The sequence below is a fragment of the Podarcis pityusensis genome (genome assembly GCF_964106645.2).
Source record: "Podarcis pityusensis genome assembly, chromosome: 16".
In the NCBI taxonomy this organism is placed as follows: Eukaryota; Metazoa; Chordata; class Lepidosauria; order Squamata; family Lacertidae; genus Podarcis; species Podarcis pityusensis.
In genome coordinates, this window is record NC_138041.1 from 38,570,620 (window position 1) to 38,595,160 (window position 24,541).

A 24,541-nucleotide genomic window follows, 5' to 3' on the forward strand; every position below is an offset into this window, starting at 1 on the left:
TCTAACATCACCAGACCCTGGGGCCATGTTTCATGGTTTATATGTGCTTGTGATTTCTCCTCTCCCCCAGGAAGGTGAAAATGGTAATGAATATGTGCCACTTGTAATAAATTTATTATTATTTTATTTAGCTATAAATTTATTTATGGGCCTTATTTTTGGGTATATGCCTTGGAAGGCAGCTTAAATATAATAAGACACAAAATAGCATGTTACAAACAAGAAAAGTGTAAAAAAAAAGTTAGATAACAGTGTTGTTGTTTTAAAAACTGGCCAGTTAATCCAAGCATTAACAAAACAGCAAAGAGTCTAAAATATAATGAATAATATTAAAACATTTTAAAAACATTTTAAAAAAGCCTTCCACAGGTGGTTTGGGGGCCTTTTCTCTCCCATGTTAGGCCCATCAGGCACCAACCTTGTCCTCATTTTTATGCCAAGCAAATACATAGTTTCCTGGATTGCATTGTTAAAACCATTTTTAATATGTTGATGTGATTTTATTGTATTTCTTACTTGGTTGTAAATAGCTGGAGGAATTTCATAATAGGATGCAATACATACATTTGATGAACCTAACCTAACCTTTGGATGGCTTATTGCCCCATGGCTTATCGCTTGCGAACGTGTGTATAGCAACCTAGTGCATCTCACGCTGCTGTTCTGGTTGTTGTTGTTAGTTTTTATTATTATGTGTCTCCAGGCCTTACTCTCTCAAAGGGGTTGTCAACATATTGCCCTTCAGTCGCTGTGGACTACAACTCCCATCAGCCCTGGGCCATTGGCCTTCCTGGGGTTGCTGGAAGTTGTGTTCCCCAGTATCTGAAGGACATTATGTTGGCTTCCCATGATATAGATGAAGAGGTCTTGCCTTTTAGGTTAACCTTGAACCTAATTGGCCCTGTAAGTGCCTTTCCACAATGTGTCTGCCTTGGAGAAGTTTGTAGTAGCAATTCTCTTTGCCGGTGCTGTGGAATTGGGGTTTGTGACTTGCAGATGGGGAATGAGTATTTGTGAGGAATCACAGTAGTCAGCCATCAATCAGGGTTGCCACTCACTTGGGTCTGCCGTAATTTTTCAGATGCCAGTGTATGACACAAGGGAGCGTGTTTGGGATGTATTGAAAGCAGGTAGGCTCATGGGAGTGGTGCTTGCAGCTGAGATCTGTGGAACCAGGGAAGAAGCTTTGATGTTGATTGCATTGAGTAATATGAGTCGTCATTTGTAATCTGGGTTGCTCAAAGAGTGTGGTTGGAACACAAGACTGTTTGCTTCTGTCGAAACCAGGGAAAATCCAAAGGCCCTCTGATGTTTGACAGATGAGAACAAGAAAACAAACTTGCAGAACCTCTCTTTTTGCACCGAACCAACTTCATAAGCACCCCCCCCCCAGCACTGCCGCCACTTTCACACTTGCCTCTACTCAGTAGCAGTTTGCCATCTGTTGATTTAAGAGCCACAAAGAGTGTGTGTTTGTTTTTAGGGTTAAAGATGAATTGGGGGGGGGGGGAGCAAGTTTTCCTTTCTTAGCAACAGTTCAAAGCAGGCCTTTGAAAAGTAGTTCAAAGTATTTGCAGTGAGAGATGGGGGAATCCGTCAGTTTTGGCTTCTCTCTCTTCCTCACTTTGCCAGCCTTAAGTTCAGCACAATAGATTTTCCACATCAGTTTGTGACTTTTCTTTTTTTAAAGACGTCCTCATGAAAATTCATCAGCATTTTAGTATGTATTTTGTCTAATGTATGCATTTTTGGAAGCCATTTTTGGAAGCTATTTGCTCAGCTATAATCTGTATATTTATATGTTACTTTCACTAATATATTCTCAAAATTTACTTTTTGTTTTTATCTTGCTCTTCAGCCAAAAGGCTCCCAGAGCAGCTTACTGACCAATAAAGAAAAAGAGCAGTTCCTCTCTCAGGGTTTTGGTCTAAAATACATGACACAAAAGTGATTGAAGGGATAGCTCAGTTGGTGGAGCATGAGACTCTTAATCTCAGTATTGTGAGTTTGAGCCCCACTTTGGGTAAAGTTTCCTGCCTTGCAGGGGGTTGGACTAGATGACCCTTGTGGTCCCTTCCAACTCTACAATTCCATGAAGAGGAAAATGCTCCCTCTTCCCTCCCCATCTCCTTTTCCCAATCAAGCCTGACTTCCCTGAAATCACTTGGTGCTCCTCATTGACTTACCTTACTCCTCCCAGTTTCACAAGTAGAGCTCAAAATACCCAGTTGCCTTTTTGGTCTGTTCATCTTCTAATATAGTAATATTCCAAGACATGAATTTGAAAGCATGGCCCTATAGTCATGGTGTTACTATTTTTTGTTTAGTTTCAGATAGAATTTTTAACTAACCCTTTCCTTTTACCTTTGCCTTTTAAAACCCTTTCACAGTGTGTGAAATACTGTGTCCTTAAGTGTTTTTGGTTTTTTTGTTAAGGTGGGGATTATTGTCCCTTCCCATCACAGGTGTGTGCATGGGGGGGGGGCGTTGGCTGGGCCCGGGCCCACCCTCATATCTAAATAATAAAAAGTGGCTTTGCAGGTCCCTGCCCATGCTCAGTTGTAGCAGTGCATCGTGGTTAACAGGCTGCTTCTCTGCACCTTCCAGTGAGCTGCAGCCTGCACCCCCAGCCATGCCCACCTCTATCCACAAGGCTGGCCCACCAGTGGGTAGGGGTGGCACAGTTTGCCTCAAGTGGCAAAATGGGATAGACTGTCTTGTTTGTCCAGGCCATGAGCATCGTGGTGCATACAGGCAGAAGAGGCATGGGAAAGCTGTTCTTGCAAGAGTGGGAGCGCACTTTAGCTGTCTTGTGAGAACTGCCCACCACTTTTTGTGCAGAGAGGGGCTGCATTTATGGTGCGCTTGCATGTGGCAGCCCTGCATTGCTCATCACCTCGAGCAACAGGGCTCACCCCTCCAAGCAGACTTAAGGATGTGCTTGATTTGACGCACCTGAGCACCCCACAAGCCGTACACCCGGAGTGTTTTTGCAAGATTCCCTGGGTTTCACACCCCAATGGAATGTGCCTATGCTAACTATATAGCTTTGTATGAAAAAGGTAACATTGAGCAAGGTGGACCAGTGGTTTGACTCAGCATAAGGCAGTTTGTTCTTATCTATTCTCCTTCCACCACAATCAGGTTTATTAGAACAAAAGCTTGGGAGGTGGAGACAGGAGAGCTGGCATAAAGTCCTTTGACCATTAAGTCCAGCTCTTGGGAAAACTCGCTTGGAGTGCTTTAATGCTCCAAGCACTCAAGTGCAGTTTGGTGTTCACCCAATTCCTTCCTTTAGGATTTTTTTAAATCCCACATAGAAAATTAGGCCTTTTCTTCCGTTGTAGCAAAATGAGGTGGGAATGAGGTGGTAGAAATTGTAGTATTTTAGACTGCAGGTGGAAGGATTGCATTTTGCAAAACTCCCTTGTGGAAAAAACTCTGGGGTGTTAAAAAAGCTAGCAGAGCAGGGAGCTGGCTGATTTAGGACTTTTCTCCTTGACAGACTAGTTCTGTATTTTCCAGTGTGACTTTGATTTTGCTTCTTGCTTTATATGAGGAATATACAAAAATGGGGTCACACACCAGCAGCCTGAAGTTTTCCCATCCATCTCACCATCTCAGGGTTCTGCCTCTACATTTTGAAGCATGTGTATAAAACAACAAGTGCACCAAATGCCAGCTTCCTTGTCTTCATGAGGGTAGCTTAGCTGCTTCAGAGCACAATTAGAACCCACTTTTTAATTGACGTTGTTGTTGATGATTTACTATTTATATTCTGCTTTTCCAAAACAACAAAACGTTGCGCTCAGAGCGGTTGATAACGGCAGCATTTAAAATTAACAAACATTACAGCCACCACAATACTTTTGAACATGCACTAGCATATAAATAAAGCAAAAAGCAAATGCATCAACGCAATTCAATACAAACTCATAGTGATTTTAGGTATCAGAAATAGCTGCTGAGCAGCAGCCCTGTTCCAGTTGACATAAACCGGGAAGAGGCTTTTGCACCAGTGCATCAGCAGCAAGACCTTTCCTAGTAAGAATATAAGAAGAGCCTGCTGGATCAGGCCAAAGGCCTATCTCGCCCAGGATCCTGTTCTCACAGTGGCTATCCAGAAGCCCAAAAGGAAACCTTCAAGCAGGATCCAAGAACAAGAGTCCTCTTCCCTCCTGTGGCTTCTTTGCAACTGGCATTCAGAAGCATTGCTGCCTCTGACAGTGAAAGTAGAACATAGCCATCCTGGCTAGTAGCCACTGATAGCCCTCTCCTCCTCCATAGGTTTGTCTGATCCCCTTTAAAGCCGTCCAAGTTGGTGGCCGTTGCTGCATCCTGTGGGAACGAGTTCGTAGTTTTACTATACCCTGAATGGGGGGATTATGGGGTTGTCTTCGTTTTTATTATGTATTTTGTGTTTTTTTATATTGTGATTTTATGTTGTGAACTGCCCTGAGAGCTACAGGTATAGGGCGGTATATAAATTTAATAAACAATGTCTTTTCTTTGGTCTGTCTTGAATCTTCAACATTCAGTGTCACTGGATGTCCACAAGTTCTATCCACTCTCTACCCAGCATGCATCATCTTACAAACTTCTGCCAAGTCAGCTCTTGCACACCGTTTTTCTAAACTAAAAAAGTCCCAGATGCTTTAACCTTTCCTCAAAGGATAGGTTTTAGTCTTAATTTTTAGTATTGATTTCTTTTTCACTTTTGAAGAGAGGAATCAAATCATTTCTATGTTGTTTTCAGAGGGGTGGGTCAACAGGTTCCATAAATGGGAGGAGAATTATTGTGTGTTTTTTTAAAGTTTTTCTCTGATTTTTCCAATAATTGGTTGCACATTTGACTATTTGTTTATCATTTCCATATTCCAGTGGACTGTCATTTGAGGCCAAAGTGTCTGAAGCTGTTGCATGCTCCTATCACATTTTGTTAGTATGCAAACCCTCTTTTATGGCCATGTTTCCATACATAAGGCAGGGCCAGTGCAGTAAGGCATTCACATTCCCCTTTTGTCAGCAGAGGTTGAGTAGGACAGAAGCAACTGGGTGGCAGGCTATGGACTAGTGGCTAAAACATAGTTTTCATGTAGACCTCCTGCTGAGTTAACTTGAACTCATTCATACAAAAACAGGGTACTTCCAGACAGGTGTTTATAGTGGGACAAATGCCTCATGCATGAAAGGGTGTTTTTTGGGGGTATTTCTTTGGTCGAGTTTCGTTGAGTTTCTGAAACTCAACATCAAAAAAACGAAGATCATGGCCACTGGTCCCATCACCTCCTGGCAAATAGAAGGGGAAGAAATGGAGGCAGTGAGATATTTTACTTTCTTGGGCTCCATGATCACTGCAGATGGTGACATCAGCCACGAAATTAAAAGACACCTGCTTCTTGGGAGAAAAGCAATGACAAACCTAGACAGCTTAAACAGTAGAGACATCACATTGCCAACAAAGGTCCGTATAGTAAAAGCTATGGTTTTCCCTGTAGTGATGTATGGAAGTGAGAGCTGGACCATGAAGAAGGCTGATCGCTGAAGAATTGATGCTTTTGAATTATGGTGCTGGAGGAGACTCTTGAGAGTCCCATGGACTGCAAGAAGATCAAACGTATCCATTCTTAAGGAAATCAGCCCTGAGTGCTCACTGGAAGGACAGATCGTGAAGCTGAGGCTCCAATACTTTGGCCACCTCATGAGAAGAGAAGACTCCCTGGAAAAGACCCTGATATTGGGAAAGATGGAGGGCACAAAGAGAAGGGGACGACAGAGGATGAGATGGTTGGACAGTGTTCTTGAAGCTACGAGCATGAGTTTGACCAAACTGCGGGAGGCAGTGGAAGACAGGAGTGCCTGGCGTGCTCTGGTCCAGGGGGTCACGAAGAGTCAGACACGACTAAACGACTAAACAACAACAACAAATTTTTTTGGTCACCCATATTCTGCTTCCCCCTTAATTCAGATTTACCCTATCCAGGGAAACTCAGATAAGTAAAAGAAAAAACTTCTGTTGCCAGTGACCCTCTTGCAAATATCTCAATAACTCATTTAGAAAATCAACCCTCCATGTGGAAGCACACTTGAGGACACATAACAAAATCATTCATGGGTTGCCTCCAGACTGTTAGCCTTTTTCAGGAGTGATTCAAGTGCACACTGGAAAAGTAGGTTTGTGCAATTAAAGTGGATTGAAGTGCGCTGTTGCCCTGGCACAACAATGGTTTTTTTTTTTAAAAAAAACACAGCCTGACTTCTTGTGGTTGGACAAGTGATGGGGAAACACTGAAAAGTGTAGGATGAACAATGTATTAATGGGAAGGCACATAAACACCCCAGAGGCAAATCAGGATGAGTGCTTATTGTTACATAACAAATCAAATGCATTCTCAGTAAAGACCATATGAAGTCTGTCGTATTCTCTGCATAGCATATGAAGTCTGTCGTATTCTCTGCATAACATTCGTATTCTCTGCATAACAAATCAGGATAAACATCCAATAAATAGATTGTTGTTGTTTGCTTGTTGTTTTTTTTAATGATATTTATTAAGAATTTTAAGATTACAGAAAAGTCAAAAAGAAAAAAAAAGAAAAAAGCAAGGAAAAAACAAACCACAATCAAACAATACAAGTCAATAAAAATCAAAAGCAAAAAGCAAAAAACAAAACACACAACACATCAAAATCAAAAAACAAAAATAAACCACAAAAGTTTAAAAACAGATCCAATATTCCCAAATCCTTAACTGTCATTACCTTATTTCATCGACCTCCTCACCCCTCCCTTTTTTGTATTCTAGTTATTGATTATCACAGCAAATCCTTCCCATTTTTCATAATATTCTGTCATTAAATTACCTTAATCTATTTTAACCTTATCTTACTATAAAAAACCCTAAAACTTAAAGCTTGAGTCTTATCTATACCAATTTCTCATAACCATAACATATTCTTGCATAGTTCTTTTTAACATTTCTGCTAAAGCCAAATAATTTCGTTCCAACATCTTTTTTAATACTCATTAATTTTAGAAAACATTCCTAAATAGAATTTTTGAAACTTTCTCCAATCTTCATCCAACGTCTCTCCCTCCTGGTCACGGGTTTTGTCAGTCCTTTCTGTCCCATCCATCTAGTTCATTAACCTGGTAACCTTATGTCCGAGGCCCTTAAGTCTCTTCCATGTCCCTTCCGCAGATCTTCTTCATATTTATACCTGTACTTTACTTTGTCTTCTGCTCCTTTCATTCGTGGAGACTCCAGCTTGACAGTATTTTTATCCCTTCTCGACAGATCAGCCCCTTTTCCATAGTCCACACTGAACTCCATGTGATATTTAAAAACATTTTTCAAGGTCCCTCCAAAATTGTGGACCCCCACAACTCCAGACTCCTCCCGACCCAACGCCAGACTTGAAAAGTCAAAACATCCCTGCATGGGGGGTCTATCCAGCCCCCCATCTCCAAACCAAACAAGACTCTATCTCTCCAAATCTGGCTTTTTCCAGGTTCATTCGTCAGGTCCAGCCACTCATGTTCCTGCTGGGCCACAGTTCCCTCCATCTCTGCCTCTCGGGGTCCAGCCACAACCTCCTCCTTCATCTGATCTGTCAGAGCACATTCCTGATTTGATTCCTGAGTGGGTTCTATATAGATACTCACTACCTGTCCAAAATTTCTGATCGCAACAGTCATCAATTCCATCTTCTCATGTAACTGTTCCAATAAAGCACTTGTTTTACAGAAAGCACACACCAGAGCCTCTGAGCACATTGTTATAAAAGGTCAGAAGTCTATTCCCACAATCTTAATCTGTTGCAGCTGCTCCCCAGTTCAAGTTTAGTAACAGTTTCACAAGCTCCCTCTAGGGGAAAAACTTCTATTTGTATCCAACTCTTTTCTTTTTTATTTCTTTTTTAACAGCAGAACTAACAACAAAGTTTCCTTTTTCAGATATTTTGTCAGTATTTGTTCCTTTAAATTGCGAAAGAGCACAATGGAATCACTATGTTTCTCTTCTTTTAACTGTCTGTCAAAAACATTTGTCTATAGTCAATGAACTTTCCCAAAAACGTCTGTCCTGACACCCTGCTCCCAGGTTCAAGACGGTGGAAAATTACTTTTCTTACACTCTCTTCTGCAGGTTTAAACAATCCGGAAAAAATCCCCCCTCTTCTCCTGCTTCCGAAGGGGGTTCAGTAATTTTAGATGATGGAAGTTGATCCTTTACAAACGATTTTCTACACTCTAGTTTGCCATGTCTTTGCTTTAATCTATCTACAAGAAACGGAAGGCTGACTTCCTGTTTAGACCTTCCCGCTTCAGTGCCAAATTAAGAGGAATTTCTTAATCCAATTTTCCGTTCTACTCACAGATCGTTGTTTAAAGTCCAATTGTCCAAATTTGATCTGCTCACGGGTAGTTGTTTTGTAGCCAAATTGTCCCAGGAAAAAGGTAGCACTCTCTGGCAACGGCTGTGCGGCTTCGCTCCACGGAAGAAGCAGTTAACTCTCAGCACCGCGCCACTAACCCCTCTTCGCTCCGGAGCCCGTAATTGGGTTCCTTTACGAATTGGGGGGGCGTAAAAGGTGCCCGCCGAGTCCCATGGTCACAGGCTTCATCCGCCTGTGATTTTTTAGAGGGTCCCCGCTTCGCCGTAGCGGAACAGACCCGTTTCCCGTGGAGCCAGTCCCTCCGGATCAGAGGGAATCCGCCATTACTGATGGCGCCACCCTGGAAGTCCTTCGTTGTTTGCTTGTTATTATCTAAATTTCAATACTGCCCTTCACCCAAGGAACACAGGGAGGTTTACAGTATACAAACACAAAATGCATACCATAGTAACAAACAAAAACAATACCCCTCCATAGTTTAAAAGGCTATAGATTGTTTAATTAGCCAAAGGCCTGGGTGAAGTTTTTGCTTGTTGCCTAATGATATTGATCATCTGGAGATGCCCATGGCCAGCCATTCCTGCCCATGCCTTTGTTTTGTTAGGGAGATAGAATAATAGAATCGCAGAGTTGGAAGGGACCACGAGGATCATCTAGTCCAATCCTCTGCAATGCAGGAATCTTTTGTCTAACGTGTTGCTCAGACACATGACCCTGAGATGAAGAGCCTCATGCTCTACTGACTGAGCTATTGGCTGGAAAAGGCTGCGGGAAAGCCAATGCAGCTTCCACCCAGTTAAGGGGTGGGAACTGATCCTAAGGTATTCGTGTAAAAGAAATTGTATTTTGAAGTGGGGAGTAAAAGTTCTGGGAGCATCTTGAGAGCAGTCCCAATTGGTATATTTCTTTGCTTAACAAATGCTTTTCTAGCTGAGAGAGTGTCATACTTTGGTCCAATGTTCACGGAAGCAAGTGGTGAAACTGATCAAATGACGCAAAGTTAAAAGGTAAAGGTAAAGGGACCCATGACCATTAGGTCCAGTCATGACTGACTCTGGGGTTGCGGTGCTCATCTCGCTTTACTGGCTGAGGGAGCTGGTGTATATCTTCCGGGTCATGTGGCCAGCATAACTAAGCTGCTTCTGGCAAACCAGAGCAGTGCATGGAAACACCATTTACCTTCCCGCCGGAGTGGTACCTATTTATCTACTTGCACTTTGACGTGCTTTCGAACTGCTAGGTTGGCAGGAGCAGGGAGCGAGCAACGGGAGCTCACCCCGTCGCGGGGGTTCGAACCGCCGACCTTCTGATCGGCAAGTCCTAGGCTCTGTAGTTTAACCCACAGCGCTACCTGAAAAGTTAGCAGGTGCCCAATTCTGAGGCCCTCTTTGAGCTTGGGGCAGTGGATCAGCCAACTGCTAGGAGTGTGGTTGCTGGCGGCCTCCAGCTCTGCTCTGCTCTTTTTGCTTTGTAAGTATACTGAGTGCTCCAAAATGCCAACCCAATACTGCTGCCCCTTGAACTTCTCACTGCTCATGCGATGATAACGTGGTCCACAGGGGAGGAACGAGGGAGGTGCTAGGATGGTGTGGTACCCATTTGCTTTGAGGGCTGCTTTAGAGAGAATCTTCCACTGGGGAGATGCTGGATCGTTCGCAGAGTTACCTGGCAGTTCAGTAAGAGAACTGGAGGAGGATCCTTTTGTAATGTGGGTTTTAAAAAAACCCAGCTGTCTTCTTGTAGATCCTTAAATGACTTGTTGCTTGGGAAAAGTAAATATAGCCAGGAGAGCAGATGGAGAGCTTCTTGCTGCAGCTTGAGAGTCGAGGTTTGTTAACAGACGTTTGTAACATGTTTTTTACTCTCTTTTTTGTATTTTTAAGTACTGATAAAGAAATGTTTGCTTTTTCATCTATTGTCACAATTTTTCTCCTCTTTTTAAATGTCTCTGCTAGATTGCAGTCTTAATACAATCCCCCATCCCACCCCCAGAAATATAGAAAGCTGTTTTGTACCAGTTGTGCCTTGCTCCATATTGTCTACACTGACTGGCAGTGACTCTCCAGGGTTTCAGACGGGGAGCCTCTCCCAGCCCTACCTGGAGATGCCAGGATTGAACCCAGGACCTTCTGCATGCATTCAGGTCACACGTTCTACAGCTGAGCTAGAGACCTCCCCCCTCTCCCATTCCCCCCACCTCTGTTTCGATGGTAGAGTGCTTTCATTTTGGAAAGAGCGTGTCTTTCAGTTTGCTTTCAGAAGCAAAGCAGGATTTGTGACCCCCCACCCCACCCCATGCACTTTCCTCTCACATCTGGCTTTTAAAACAGACTTTTCTGATAAGTCATAAGTGAAATACTGTAAAGAGGTGCATTTGACAGTGATTTCAGCTTAATGTCAAAAAGAAAATTGCATTAAATGTTATGGTTCATAGTACAGGGGAACAATTATGCGGGGCTGATGTCAGGCTTCTCTTAATGGCCGCCGCGATAATTCCTATGGGGCCCTTTGCTCATGTCTCCCCACCTTCAACTGAGAATTCTCTCAGAATCACGATTCTTTAAAAAAGGAGGAGAGAATGATAGACCTTCCTAGCTAGATTTACTGTCTGAACAGCTTTTCTGTGATTTTTTTCACCGCATGTCCTGTCCCCCCCTTAGACCTACGGCAGGTTGAGTGTTCAGTGTTATCAGCTGTCCCCTCTCCCGTTAAGTGGGGTCTAACCAACCCCAATGCTTTTTTAGTGAAACTAAAAATTAAAAGGAGAGGGAGGAGAAGCACTGCAGAAAAACCAACCTTTTTATGGTAGGAGAATCAGCGCAGCACGTGGCTGAGCAAGATTTGTTTTTATATTTAAATACATTAAACATCAGTTTGGGGTCAGCTTGTGTGAGGGAGGGCTAAACAGAAATATATGTCAGCAAAGGTTAAACTTCTGTGATGTTTTGAAGGAGGTTTGGGGCGCAGTGAACGACCAGTTCCTGGAACCCATTGTTTAAAATGTATTTGTCATTATCAAGTTTTGTGGAAAGAAGCAGGTTTGATTAAATGAAATCTTCCCCCACCCCCAGTACTTATTTAACAATGAATAGCATGTCTGGCCATATGGGTTTTTAAAGGTCAGCTCTGAGGCTTCTGGTTCTGTGGTTCTCATTGTATCACTTCCCCAGTAGAACAAATGCATGCATTGTAATTAGTTTCCTTCCTTTTCAGAGTTTGCTCTGTGTGTTTTTCTCACACACACACATGCACAGAGAAAAACACGCACGCTGCATGCACTGCAATGATCCATTGCTCTCCTTTTTGGTGGGATTCTGTTTCACTTCTGCTGTTGAAAGTGTCAAAAAATCAAGGAAAATATGAGGTTATTAGACAAACTGTTTCCTTTTAGCTGGTTTTTTGGTGGGTAATATATTAAATGCATTCTTGCAACAGTCCTGCAAAGGGGATAAGTGCATTTTTCTAAAACTCCTTATTCACTTTTAGAACATGAGCCAGCCCAGAGATGAGTTAATAATGTCTCCCGCTGGTGTTTCCCTGCTTATCTTTCTGTGGATTAGAATTGTGGAAAGAATATCTACCTTAATAACTAATGACAGGAAGACAGGACTGTTTCTTCACTACGGGGTTTGGGGAGGGTCATCACTCTTCCTCAGCAGATTGAAGGAGGTTTATTACTGGAAGTCTGTCGGGTTGCAAATGGGCTGAGGGCTGCAAGCCTGGGTGTACGTTAATGATTTTTTGGTTGTCTCTCCTTCTGCCCGGCAGTATTTTGGCTGGTGCTGTTCAGCCAGCCAGCAGGAAATGACCCTTTCTAGGACTGCATGAGCGACAGAGATGCAGTTCAGAATGCTGTCTTGCGTTACTTGCATTTGGGTTTTTAAAAGAAACATTGCTTCTGAAACCGGCAAAGGGCTTTCGGTAGTCAGTTGGATGGCAACTTGGTTGGAGATTTAGCCTTGGATCTTCCAGGGAAGTTAATCAGAGTTAAAGCAAGAAAGCCTGTTGGGGTTAAGGTGAGTAAACCAGATTTCTTTCTTGTCTGCCAAAGGTGAATATGATCTAAAATGTATTGTGGTTGTTGTTTATGCCATCCAGGTACAAATATAATGAAACAATGCAGGATACTGCCCCAAGGAACCTACAGTCTGAATTTTAGCAGCGAGAGAGACAAGGCTAAGAAAGTGTTGAATATCAGGGTTTAGCTGGGGATGGGTATTGTGGGGTTAAAGACTTGGGTTCTTCTTTTTTTTGAAATTCATCTCTCTCCTCCCCATTTCTGAATTTTCACTTGCACTACCTTCTAGGCAGCAACTATTGGTTCCCTAAATGAACAGGCAGAGGTGCTTGCATAGGCAGCTGTCTCCTGTGCATACTGTCTGTTGTTGCACGCAAAGATCTGTGGATTTTGATAGTAAATCCTGCATCAGGATTAGGAAAGCAGGATGTCTGATTCTGCTCTGAAGAGTGATGTAGAGGGAAACAGGGAGAATGCAAAGCAAAACAAAACAGCTGTTCTTTCTGAGCTCTCGTTCCCCTTTATGACATGGTCACAGGGCAACTTGCAAACTAAAAACACCATAAATGCATAAAAACACCAAACTAAACATTGGGGTGATGGGGGCAGTGATGGTGCAGTAAGAAGCCCTTCTGGTGGGTCTGTGAGGGTTTCCTTCCAGGGTCTAGCGAAGTTTTTGGGTGGCAGAGAAGAAAGATATCTGCTTCCAGAATGAATTCTCCCTGGAAGTATGTTCTCCTCTCCAGATGCACCACATGGTTTAAGTACCACTGGGTTAAGTCAAAAGCTTAATAAAAAGGGGGAGCTTTGAGAAGGGATGCAAAGGAGAGGGGGCTTTAACCAGTGCTATTTTTCTAGAAAAAGAGGTGCCAGAACTCACCATGAAAGCTTCTCTTGTTCTCTTGTAATGGCAAAGGGCCCACCTGAGAAGTGCCGGAACTGAGTTCTGGGAAGTTCTGGCTAATGAAAAGCCCTTGTGTTAACCTTTGTCAGTGCCTATCTCTTTCCCCTGTTTGGGTCTCACAGCCAAACATCAGGAATTTTTAAACAAAGGATTGAGGATTGAAGTGATCATTTTGTGATATTATGGCAGTGGACAAAGCTGTATTGTAAAAAAAGCTGCGTTGTCTAAATAGATTTTTGATCTTCCATTTAGGAAGATGCCCAGAATTATTGATGGAAGGTCCCTTGTTACTGCCATAGAACTACGATTTCCCTGGGAGTAGGAAGAGCTATATAGGTGCTGCAGAAGACCAATCACATGTGGTCTGAAAAATAGGAAGGGGTGGGCTGAGCACCCCTTCCCTAAATGAAGCTGCTGGTTATAAAGCTGATAGTTTAAAAATTAAGCAAGCTTTTGAGTTAAGCAGGACTCATGAGATTTGTGTTTCCTGGAAGAAGAGTTCAGTTGAGCTCCAAAGCTTGCACCCTATTAGTTGGTCCCAGTAAACGAAGCCGCTGGGTTTCCAGCCTGACGTCATTGTTCTCGTAAGGGCAGCCTTTGCATAGAGAGCAGAGTGACGGCAGCGAAGGGCGACTGGCAGAAGTTCATAACTGCTACATTGCTTTGATCGGAAAAAAATTCTGGTCCGGCCTTTGCGATACAAGGGATAGTAAAAATATCTCTCGCAGCTAGAAGCGTATCTCTTGCTTATGACACATGATGGTTATTTTCGGCTCACGGGGGCTATTTTTATGCCTGATGCTTCTCCGTTTGAGTTTCTATGGAAACAGTGTTATTGGTATGGGTGAAGAACAGTGACCCTGGCAGATGTTGACTAAAGTGGAGGTCCCCCCTTTCTTTGTCTCCCCCCGGGCATATATTTGGGCTTGCGAGTTGCACAAAGCAACAGCTTCTTGTTGGATGCCTGTGGGGCAGGGGGGGGGGAGGGAGATGGGGACGTGGAACTGAGTCATTGCTGCATGTGCGGAGATGTTAATTTTTTATAGCAACTGCTGCCATAGCAACAAGGTGCTTCAATTATCAAAATTAAAACCATGAAAAGTTACCTGCGTCTCCATGAGACCTATTGTTGCACGTATTAATTATGTGAGAGATAATAATAGCAAAACACAATGATATTGTTGCTCTCTTCGCACACCCTGAATTACAACGCTTAAGACCTGGGGCATTTCAAGAGTACAGGGCCTGGGATCAAGACTAAAGTCCTTTATCTGAAGCAGTGCTTCAAGAGTGTGCTGGGAGGAGGGAGGGGCAGATCTGCTCATGTTGGTTTCTCGCAGTTTCTAATTTTTTCCATTTCCACAGCAGTTTCAGAATATATCCCATTAAATCTATCAGCATTTTAGTGTACATTTCTCCCAATTCATATGCTTTGTGCATAACACAACACGTTTTTATAAACTGCTTCGCCCCTAATTCAGTGGTGTATTTTTGTATGTTGTATGTCCCCCACCAATATGTGAGTTTTTATGCACACTTTACCCTCTTAAATGCATTTTTGTTCATGGAACTTGGCTGGAGATCAGCACTGGAAGGTTTGGAAAAGCCCGAATTTCAAAGGAGGCCTGCATTTCTATTCATGTGTTGTTTCAGAAAGTGCAAATTCGGTAGGTTCGTTTTTAAACAGGAAAGAATTGAATTCATCTTCCATCCCAGCAGGGAGTCTCACTTGCCTAATACAGGTTAACTGGGTGGGGTTGAAGCCAGTTTGCTGTAAAGCTATTAAGAGCTTTTGGAGGAGAAGAGTGTCTGGATCTTGTTATTCCAAGAGCTCTTTGTGATTTGGCTTTTCCTGTACCGCTCCTACGGCTTCTCGACCCTGTACTTCCTTCTGCATCCCAGAACAGCAACCAGGCCCTGGGGAGAAAACAGGTGCCCAGCAGTGCAGCTCGTAATCATTTGCGTGAGCCTTGCACAAGAGAATTCCTGACACGTTGCCCTCAAATGTCTTCTCCTGACTAAATGGAACCTCATTGTACCAGAACAGGGTACCCCTAAATGCCAGTAGCTGGAGGACAATGAGGTGCGCCATGCTTGCACACTGCTAACACAACACAGTTGTTCAAATCTGCCGCGTGACTGACTGCAGTTGGGAGTACTGTGTACAGTCCTGGTCCCCTCGCCTCAAAAAAGATACTGCAGAGCTGGAAAAGGTCCAGAAAAGGGCCACCAAAATGATAAAGAAGTTGGAGCAACTCCCTTTTGAGGAAAAGCTGAATCATTTGAGGCTTTTTAGTTTAGAGAAAAGCCAAGAGGATACACTATAGATGCGTATAAAGTTGTGTGTGGTGTGTTGAAAGCTGTCAGAGAAACGTGTTTCTCCCTTTCATAATGCCAGAAGTCGAGGGCGTCCAGGGAAGCTGGAGGTTGGGAGAATTCAGGGCAGGTAAAAGGAAGCGAGAGATAAATGCAGTTATCCAGCAAAGTAAGATAAGTAATAGACAGTGGCGTAGCAAGGTCAGGTGGTACCCGGTGCGGAATTTTTTTTGTCACCTCCCCACTCAGTTGAAATTGAAATTTGTCAAAGAGAGCTGTGCAGGCCGTGGCAATGCAGATCCCGCCTTCTCCCCCTCCCTCCCTCCACTCCCCTCTGCCAAAGAGAGCCAGAAGATCTGGAGGGTGGCAAAGTGAGAATGGACCTTTTCAGTGGTGACTCCCTGTTTGTGGAATGTTCTGGCACCATCCTGATATAAAAATCATATTTTTAAAAAAATAATATTTATTGAGATTTCAGAAACAAAAAATTACATAAAAGACAATGAAAAATATAGAAAAAAGAGAAAAAACATACAAAATACAAAGTATAGAAAAATATATATAGAAAAAACACTTAGAAACAAATTTATCCTTCCATATCTTACATTTCATTTCCTTGCTTTCCTGACCTCCTCTCACCTCCCTTTTTTGTATTCCGGTTCAATTGGTTAATTCAGCAATTCCTTTCCCTCTTTGTTTTTGTCTTAGTCCTTTAACTTAATATATTATAGCTTTAAATTCTCACCTATTAACCAGCCATTTTTTCATACACCTTTATGACATTGCTGCTAGAACCACTTAATTTCATTCTGACATCATTCTAACATTCATTTATTTTACAATATTTCTGTAAGTAGTCTTTAAATTTCTTCCAATCTTTTTCCACCGACTCTTCACCCTGGTCTTGGATTTTGCCAGTCATTTCCGCCAATTCCATGTAGTCCATCACCTTCATCTGCCATTCTTCCAGAGTGGGTAGATCTTGTGTCTTCTGATATAAAAATCATTTTTAACCAGGGCTTTGCCTCTTAATTATCTTTGGCCTTGAGTGGGTGGAATGTTTTAATCCTGCCTTTTAAAAATAGGATTTTCCTTTAGGGTCTTTATTTTTTCTTTTATGCTGGTTTCAATGTATGTGTTTGTATGTACATATATTGAAAGTTGCTTTGAATTACCTTGGTAAAAAAAGACCAATAAATTTTAATAATAATAGTAGTAGTTAGTAGTAGTAGTAGTAGTAAAAAATCACTATGTCTTTTTGAACAGAATGATAGAGAGCGCACTTAAATACTGTGCTAAGCTAACTGTCTCAGAACCATGTACTCCCTCAAACTGGATTGTATGAAAATAAACTGAACATAACCTCATATAGGCCCTGTTCTAAGAGCTTCATTGACTGCCAGTTCATTTCTAGGTCAAATTTATAGTACTCATGTTAGTGTATTAAGCCCTAAATAACTTAGGCCCCACATAGCTGAAATACCTCTTCTTTCCCTGCAGAACTCACAGGTGTTAAAGATCAGCAGAAGGGAAGCTCTTGGGAGTTTCACAGCCCTTGGAATTTTTTTTTTTGGGGGGGGGGAGAAGATTGTATTCTCTGTAGAATCCCCTAAATTGTGGAATTCCCTCCTCACAGATATGTGTCTGAACTGCTGAAGAACCCTTTCCCTTCCCTGCATCTTCCACGGCTGGATTTACTTGGTTTGGCAGCTTACAGAGAACATCTTACGGAAGACGCTTTGCTGTATAAATGTGGGCGGCTGTTACGAAAGCTGCTTTCTCCTGCTCAAGGCAGGGCTGAACTTTCTGAGAAGCCTGGGCGCAAGAACTGCTATGGGTGCACCCAGACGTAACATTTCTCTTCCCTTTAGGAAGTGAGTGTGTTGAAACCTTGCAGGCCCAGAGCTGAGACCTGCAATTTGTAAGCAGAAAAGGTCCATCTGGCTTACCTGTAACTGGGCCAAACTATTTCAGGCTGCAGCACAAAGTTCCCGTGTTTGCGTCAATGCAAATATTTCCTACACAGACAAATGTGGAGGGGGAAGCCTAGCTTAATATTCTCTCCTTTATATGCTGTTTTTGCAAGACTGCAACATTTTGATCTGCTTGATTGATTAAACGCTTCTTCTTCTTTTACTTAAAACGCCTCCCCAATTAATTAGTAACATTTTATTTGGAAAAAGAAAAATATTTTCAATATAAGCACTGAATATGCCATGCACCTTCTCATTTGTTTGTTTGTTTGTTTGTTCAGTGGTCCTTGCCTGACACAGGCCAGGATTTTTTGAAAGATGCTAAGAAGGCTTCCAGATCCTCCTGAAATTCTGCCCCTGTGGCACCTAATCCCCTTAGGCTCTTTTGAGAATCTCTGCTTTTAATAGGTAGGAGGCAAAACTAGGTCAGCTCCTGAGCTAAAGAAGTCAGACCTAAAATAGGTTTTGTCCTGCTTCCCTTCCCCCTCTCCCTACCCCTTGAAGGTGACTTAAAGGCCCCAGCTGCATTGCTGGAGAACTTGGTACAGGAACGTGGGGTGGGTTGATCAAGAACCACAACTCATTTGTACCTTACTGCTTTTCTTTCTAAAGCCACAGCCCGCGCCAGCCCAGCTCTGCCTGCTAATTGCGTGGATTTGCCTGGCTGGAATGGGTCTGTGGCCTGTGATGATATCTCTTGTGATGATATCTCTTACTGGCCTGGGTGCTGAATGGAGAGATGCTTGTGATGTGTACATTCAGAAATCCCTGACTTTTGTGTGGCTGGAGTGTAACCTGCTGCACAAAGGTAAGTCACATCGCGTGCTCTGCCTGCTTTTGCCTCTGGCTTCACCCACCATTGTGACCCCAGAAGGATGCCAATACGTGAATGAAACCCTTGTTCTTCAAAAATTTCCCTATTCCTGATTTGTAGTATACTAGAAGCAAACTCATCCTCCAGTACTAGATCTCATGTTGTCATCCATGCAGAAGAGGGGAATAATTAGCAGGTTTGGGGAAATTTTCAAGGTTTGTTGATGTACTTAAAAATAAATAAAAATAAAAATAAATAAATTGGGGCTAACCCCCACTCCACCCCAAACAGCTCAGTGAGGGGACTGTGTATTCAGTGACTCTCTCTCTCTCTCTCTCTCTCTCTCTCTCTCTCTCTCTCTCTGTGTCTGTCTGTCTGTCTGTCTGTGTGTTTTGAAATGAAACATAGTATGCTGAAAGATGACATGTCTGGCTAGCTGGCTGGAACCTTTGACAGGAGCACTCCAAACTGCAACATTTTGTTGCAGGTCCCAACTATCACATAAAATTTATATAACCTAAAAGGTAAAGGTAAAGGTACCCCTGCCCGTATGGGCCAGTCTTGACAGACTCTAGGGTTGTGCGCTCATCTCACTCTAGAGGCCGGGAGCCAGCGCTGTCCGCAGACACTTCCGGGTCACATGGCCAGTGTGACGACGCTGCTCCAGTGAACCGGCACCAGAGCAGCACACGGAAACGCCGCTTACCTTCCCGCTATAAAGTGGTACCTATTTATCTACTTGCACTTAAGGGTGCTTTCGAACTGCTAGGTGGGCAGGAGCTGGGACCGAACGACGGGAGCTCACCCCGCCGTGGGGATTCGAACCGCCGACCATGCGATCGGCAAGCCCTAGGCGCTGAGGTTTTACCCTCAGCGCCACCCGCGTCTCTTTATATAACCTACATTATAGAAAACCTGACTGCTGACTGTTCACTAACCTGGGCTGGATCTAGACCAGGCATAGGCAAACTCGTCCCTCCAGATGTTTGGGACTTCAACTCCCACCATCCCTAGCTAACAGGACCAGTGGTCAGGGATGATGGAAATTGTAGTCCCAAAACATCTGGAGGGCCGAGTTTGCCTATGCTTGATCTGGACACATCAAAGAAGTGTTTCAGTTTAAAGCGTTGTAAATTTAAACAGGGAAAACAGGTAGAGAAAAACAGGACTCCATGTCGCCATCTGGTGTCACAATGTTATACGGGTTAAGAACTTAATTTGTTCTGTAGGTCGGTTCTTAACCTGAAACTGTTCTTAACCTGAGGCACCACTTTAGCTAATGGGGCCTCCTGCTGCTACCTCGCTGCCGTGCGATTTCTGTTCTCATCCTGAAGCAAAGTTCTTAACCCGAGGTACTATTTCTGGGTTAGCAGAGTCTGTAACCTGAAGTGTATTTAACCTGAAGCGTATTGTAACCCGAGGTACCACTGTACTGGCAAAGTGGGGGATCTGCTGGAGGTTCCCGCTCCTCTGAAACGTGATAGAACTGCTGCCTTGATCTCGTGGTGTTCAGAAATCTTCAAGAGCCTTGGATCACAGATCTTGGACATTAAAATAAGACTCAAACTGAGCCTGTCAAGGACTATGCGAAAGTGCCGTCAAGGACGGGCAGAAATGAAGAGTGCTGTGATGGGTTCTTGACATCCAATGAAGCAAAATGACAGAAAATTTGGGACACAGACAGACAAGTGCATAAAAGTATGAAATTGTCTACTACGAGATGTAATGATGGCTGCTAGTATAGATGGCTTTAAAGGGGGTTGGACAAATTCATGGAGGATAAAACTATCAGTGGCTATGTGTCATGATGGCTGTTTGGGGTAGGATCAGCAGGCTTTCTTCCCAACCTGGTTAACCAGGAGGCTTCCTTATAAAGGTAAAGGTAAAAGGACCCCTGACCATTAGGTCCAGTCATGGCCGACTCTGGGGTTGCGCCGCTCATCTCGCTTTACTGGCCGAGGGAGCCAGCATACAGCTTCTGAGTCATGTGGCCAGCATGACTAAGCCGCTTCTGGCGAACCAGAACAGCACACGGAAACGCTGTTTACCTTCCCGCCGGAGCGGTACCTATTTATCTACTTGCACTTTGACATGCTTTCGAACTGCTAGGTTGGCAGGAGCAGGGACCGAGCAACGGGAGCTCACCCCGTCGCAGGGATTCGAACCGCCGACCTTCTGATCGGCAAGTCCTAGGCTCTGTGGTTTAACCCACAGCGCCATCTGCGTCCCTCTGGGCTTCCTTATACTGCTTGCCAATTGCAAAGACCATGCTGCATACCTGTATATATTCTTTTTGTCTGTGAGGATGCACAGTTCATGGTAGGTAATTTCAGTACAGTCTTAGTCCCATCATGAGATCCCAGGTCAAATCCATAGTCCCTGAGAGCTGCATTTTTGAAAGGCAAGGATGAAAAGCACCCAAGAAACAGTCCCTGGTGCGCTCCTTTTTTTTCAGCTGTTCAAATACCTCCGCTGTGACGCCAGCTGCTTCAGGTGGGTTAGGATCATTGCACGGGATTTTCACCTGACGGCAGGAAGAAACAATTACCATGTCTTACTTGCCTGCCATCTTTCAGTGTGATGAAATTAAATTAATTATGGATGGAGTCTTAAACTGACACAGTTCAATGAGTGTACTGTGGAGATAAGATTATTGTAAATGGCAACTACTATATTATCAGATCTTGGCTGCACGGAACTGCATGCTTCAGAACTGCTTGTGAGTTTGCTCTCAAAGAGGTGACGGTGGCCAACTTGATGGAACACTATCACTGGATTAATTGACTCTCTCCTTTCTACATGCATTTATTTTATATACAGTATTTGAGTGCCTGCCCATAATATAAAATTATCTGGGTAGTCTTAAAATAATTGAATATAAAACTTATGTGAATACAAATAAGATAAAACCGCAGCAGGTGTTGGGCTGGTGCCCTCACACCTTGACATGTGCCTCAGGAAGCTCTGGCTTTGGCAGGTAACGGCAAAGGAAGCCAATAGTCTAGGAGCAGGTTGGGTGATTATCCCTGAACCCCCCCCCCATAAAGGCTTCCTGGTCAGGATTTTCCTGCTAAACATGGAGATCTGCTCTTGTGTGCTACAAGCTACCTTTCCTTGCCTCCTTTTTTCCTGTATTTAGCTGTGCAGGAGGAGTGGGCTGGGGTCGTTGTACAAGGCCTTTGCAGCGTTTGCTCCCGGAAAGAATATTTCTCTGGATGGAACGAGGCTGAAAAACAAAACGTTGCTTCCTATTTTCTCATTCTTGGTCTACTTGGCAGAAAATTAAGAGCAACTGTAAAGCTGTCCTTTAAAAACACACACACACACACACACACACACACACACACACCCCTAATTAAAAGCGGAGGGGGATATCCCATCAACAATCAACTGCTGAAATCAAGGCAAATGCATCTGATAGAACCAGCCTTTATAATGTGCAACACTTCTAGAATATACTGCTAGGAACCTTTTTTTTACATGCTCTGAGCTGTTGCTCTAGCAATTTTTCAATTTTATGTTGTGCAATTAAGCTGCAAAGTCAAATGAATGCTAGATTGATGACTTGCTGGCTCATGTTTATCCTCCCATAGCCGTCTTCATTTCATTCTTAGTCTTCCCCCTCCTGTGCTTCTCGCACGCAGCTCTGACAGCTCTGAATACTGGAACTCAAACACTTTTGGAGAGACCATTTCTTTTGCGATACTGTAGACAGGTGGTGAGGCAGTGAGCCAGCTTGGCAGCAAAAGGAGCTACTGGAAGCCTGTTCAGCTGGGAAGGTTCAAGTCGCCATCCTGGATCCGACTCATGGTCCACCCAGCTCCATCTGCAAGAGTATCTGGCAAAGCCAAATGGCCCCAGAGCTCATGGGAACTGGGTCCTGCCCCACGTTTCAAAACCTGCGGGTGTTGTGGGCTCTGAACACATACTAAAATTTCTTCCTCTGAACAAGGCCGTCCAAGTGTGTCTCCAACAGTCGCAAACCAGAAATGCACAAGCCAAGCATGATCATTATTTTTATTTATAAAATCACGTTTGTGTTGCTTTTCAGCCCTGCCAAAGCCCCCAAAGCAGCTTACATAAAAGACAAAAGCCAAACATTGCCAAGCAGCAAAACTTAAAAATAAATCACTGAAATGAAAAAAGGAGTAGGGTTAGTTTTTGCTTTTAAAAAAGATTTCAATCATATATTAACAACCATCAAAAGCCATGCATAATAATTACGCTTTCACAGCCTGCCCTAAATGTCATCAGCGAAAGGTCTAATATCACGTCAAAGACCGGCAGGGCTCTGAGGAGTGGGTGGAAGAGGTAGTAGTGGGACCGGAAACTGACCGAGGGGAAGCAGGTAGCAATTTATGAGTCAGGAGTGGGAGGATGGGGAGGGGTCTGAGCAGTTGGAGATGGGGGAGGAAGTGCAGATGCAGGGGAGAAGCCGGAGTTGGAGGAGGGACAGGATGTGCCAGGAGCAGAGGAAGAGACGCTGCCTGAAGGGAGGGAGCTGGCAGAATCTCCTCCCCCCACTGCCCCCCAGGACCAGGAGGGGCTTGAAGAGGCAAGCACAGCAGCAGCATTTGGGTAGGAGAAGTCACAGGTTGCTTGCGTCGTGCCTTCAGGTGAGGGTACTTAAACTTGTGTTTGGGCGTGGCCACACCATTGCCGCAACCGTCTGGCACAGAGCGCAAGCCCAGGGAAGGGCGCCAGCTATCTAGCCATCAGAAGTACATGTGTGCATCTTTAGGGCACCTCAGGAGCTACAGTATGTTTGTGCTTTGTCAATAATTACCGGCTGTTTGTCCTCCCTCGGCTGTGCTCAGAGCACCTCTTTTGGGAGGCGATTGTGGAACTGGGATGCAGCCGCGGAAAAGGCCCTGTCTCCTGTTCCCATCACCCAATGCTTTTGAAGCAGTCATATCTCTTTATTGCAGGCAGTGGCCAATATTCAGAAAGAATATATAAAATAATGCCATGCCAGCCAAAGCAGAAGACTATAGCAATAAAAAGAACTAATATCCTACTATAAAATGCCAGGCATAGGAAGCAAAATTTTAAGTTTGCTAAATTTAACGCCTGGTGAGTTTTACATGCAGCAGCACAATATTCAGCCGCCCTGGAAGAAAGAGATGGATGTGTCCTGAGTGAAAGGGGTAAAATTAGCATAGCAGGCATTCAGCTGTCCTGGGAATTACCATAAAAAAGGTGGTGGTCTTTTAGATATCCTGCAGCTTCTGACACGGAGGTTCCATTTAGCCATGGTGACTGATGGGCACTTGCTGCGTTTTATATCACTTTGCCTAGTCATAAATGTTTGCTTTCCATAGGCGCTACATGGTAGGAGACCACACACTACTGGTGGGGATGGATGCTAAGTGTGGTCTATGGATGTGCAAATTGCATAAGAGGGTCCTGTTGGGGCAGGTCAAAGGCACCTTCCTCCTGACAGTGGTCAGCCCGATGTCCCTGGAAAGCTCTCAAACAGGGCATGAAGGCAACATTCTGGTCTCCCTCCGCAACTGGTAGGCTGTGGTATATTGCCTCTGAACCTGGAGGCTCCATTGGGCTCTCTTCCTCCTCCTCCTTGAATGTGTCTAAGGTGATGGCCATCGGCATGCCTCAGGGGAGTGAGTTCCACAAAGGGATGTTGTGTTGTGTGAAGAAAGCTATTCCCTTGTTCATCTTGAATCTCTGCCTGTAGATTCCCATAAAGTTCTAGCCTTATGAAAGAGGAAGAAAAACTTCTCTCCATCCAACTTCCCAACACAATATGTCAATTATATAAATCTCTATCAGCCCTTCGCCTCTGAACTAATAAGTCCCTGAAGCATTAGCCTTTCCTCACAGAGAAGAGGCTTCAATTCCCCCACTTAGTCATTTTGCACAGCTTTCCAGCTCTGAAATTTCCTTCAGGAAATGGGGACGAGGTTGTCATAAAGCCAGAGTGTTGATTTACCTCTTTTTTTTACAGCCCCTATATACCCCGGCCTCGGCTCCAGTGCCTGACGTGACCAATTTTGTCTAGACTTCAACTCTCAGTAGTGACATTTCACAAAACTGCAAGATATTGATCATGTGCCTACTATCTATATCTGCACAGCTCTCCTTGAACAAAATAAATAAATT

At 43.8% G+C, this 24,541-nt stretch overlaps 1 protein-coding gene across 9 annotated transcripts in view; it reads left to right on the plus strand.

Annotated features, from left to right (window-relative positions):
- The window catches only part of PITPNM2 (phosphatidylinositol transfer protein membrane associated 2), a 212,604-nt gene that overhangs the window by 57,267 nt on the left and 130,796 nt on the right, over positions 1-24,541 (plus strand). The window contains exon 1 of one of the 9 annotated variants that reach the window (XM_080985037.1): positions 11,889-12,412. The exons of the other annotated variants lie outside the window; for them this stretch is intronic. The gene's annotated coding sequence lies outside the window, so the exon portion shown is untranslated. Of the gene's footprint in view, positions 1-11,888; positions 12,413-24,541 lie in introns of those variants that run through there. 9 annotated transcript variants of the gene reach the window in all.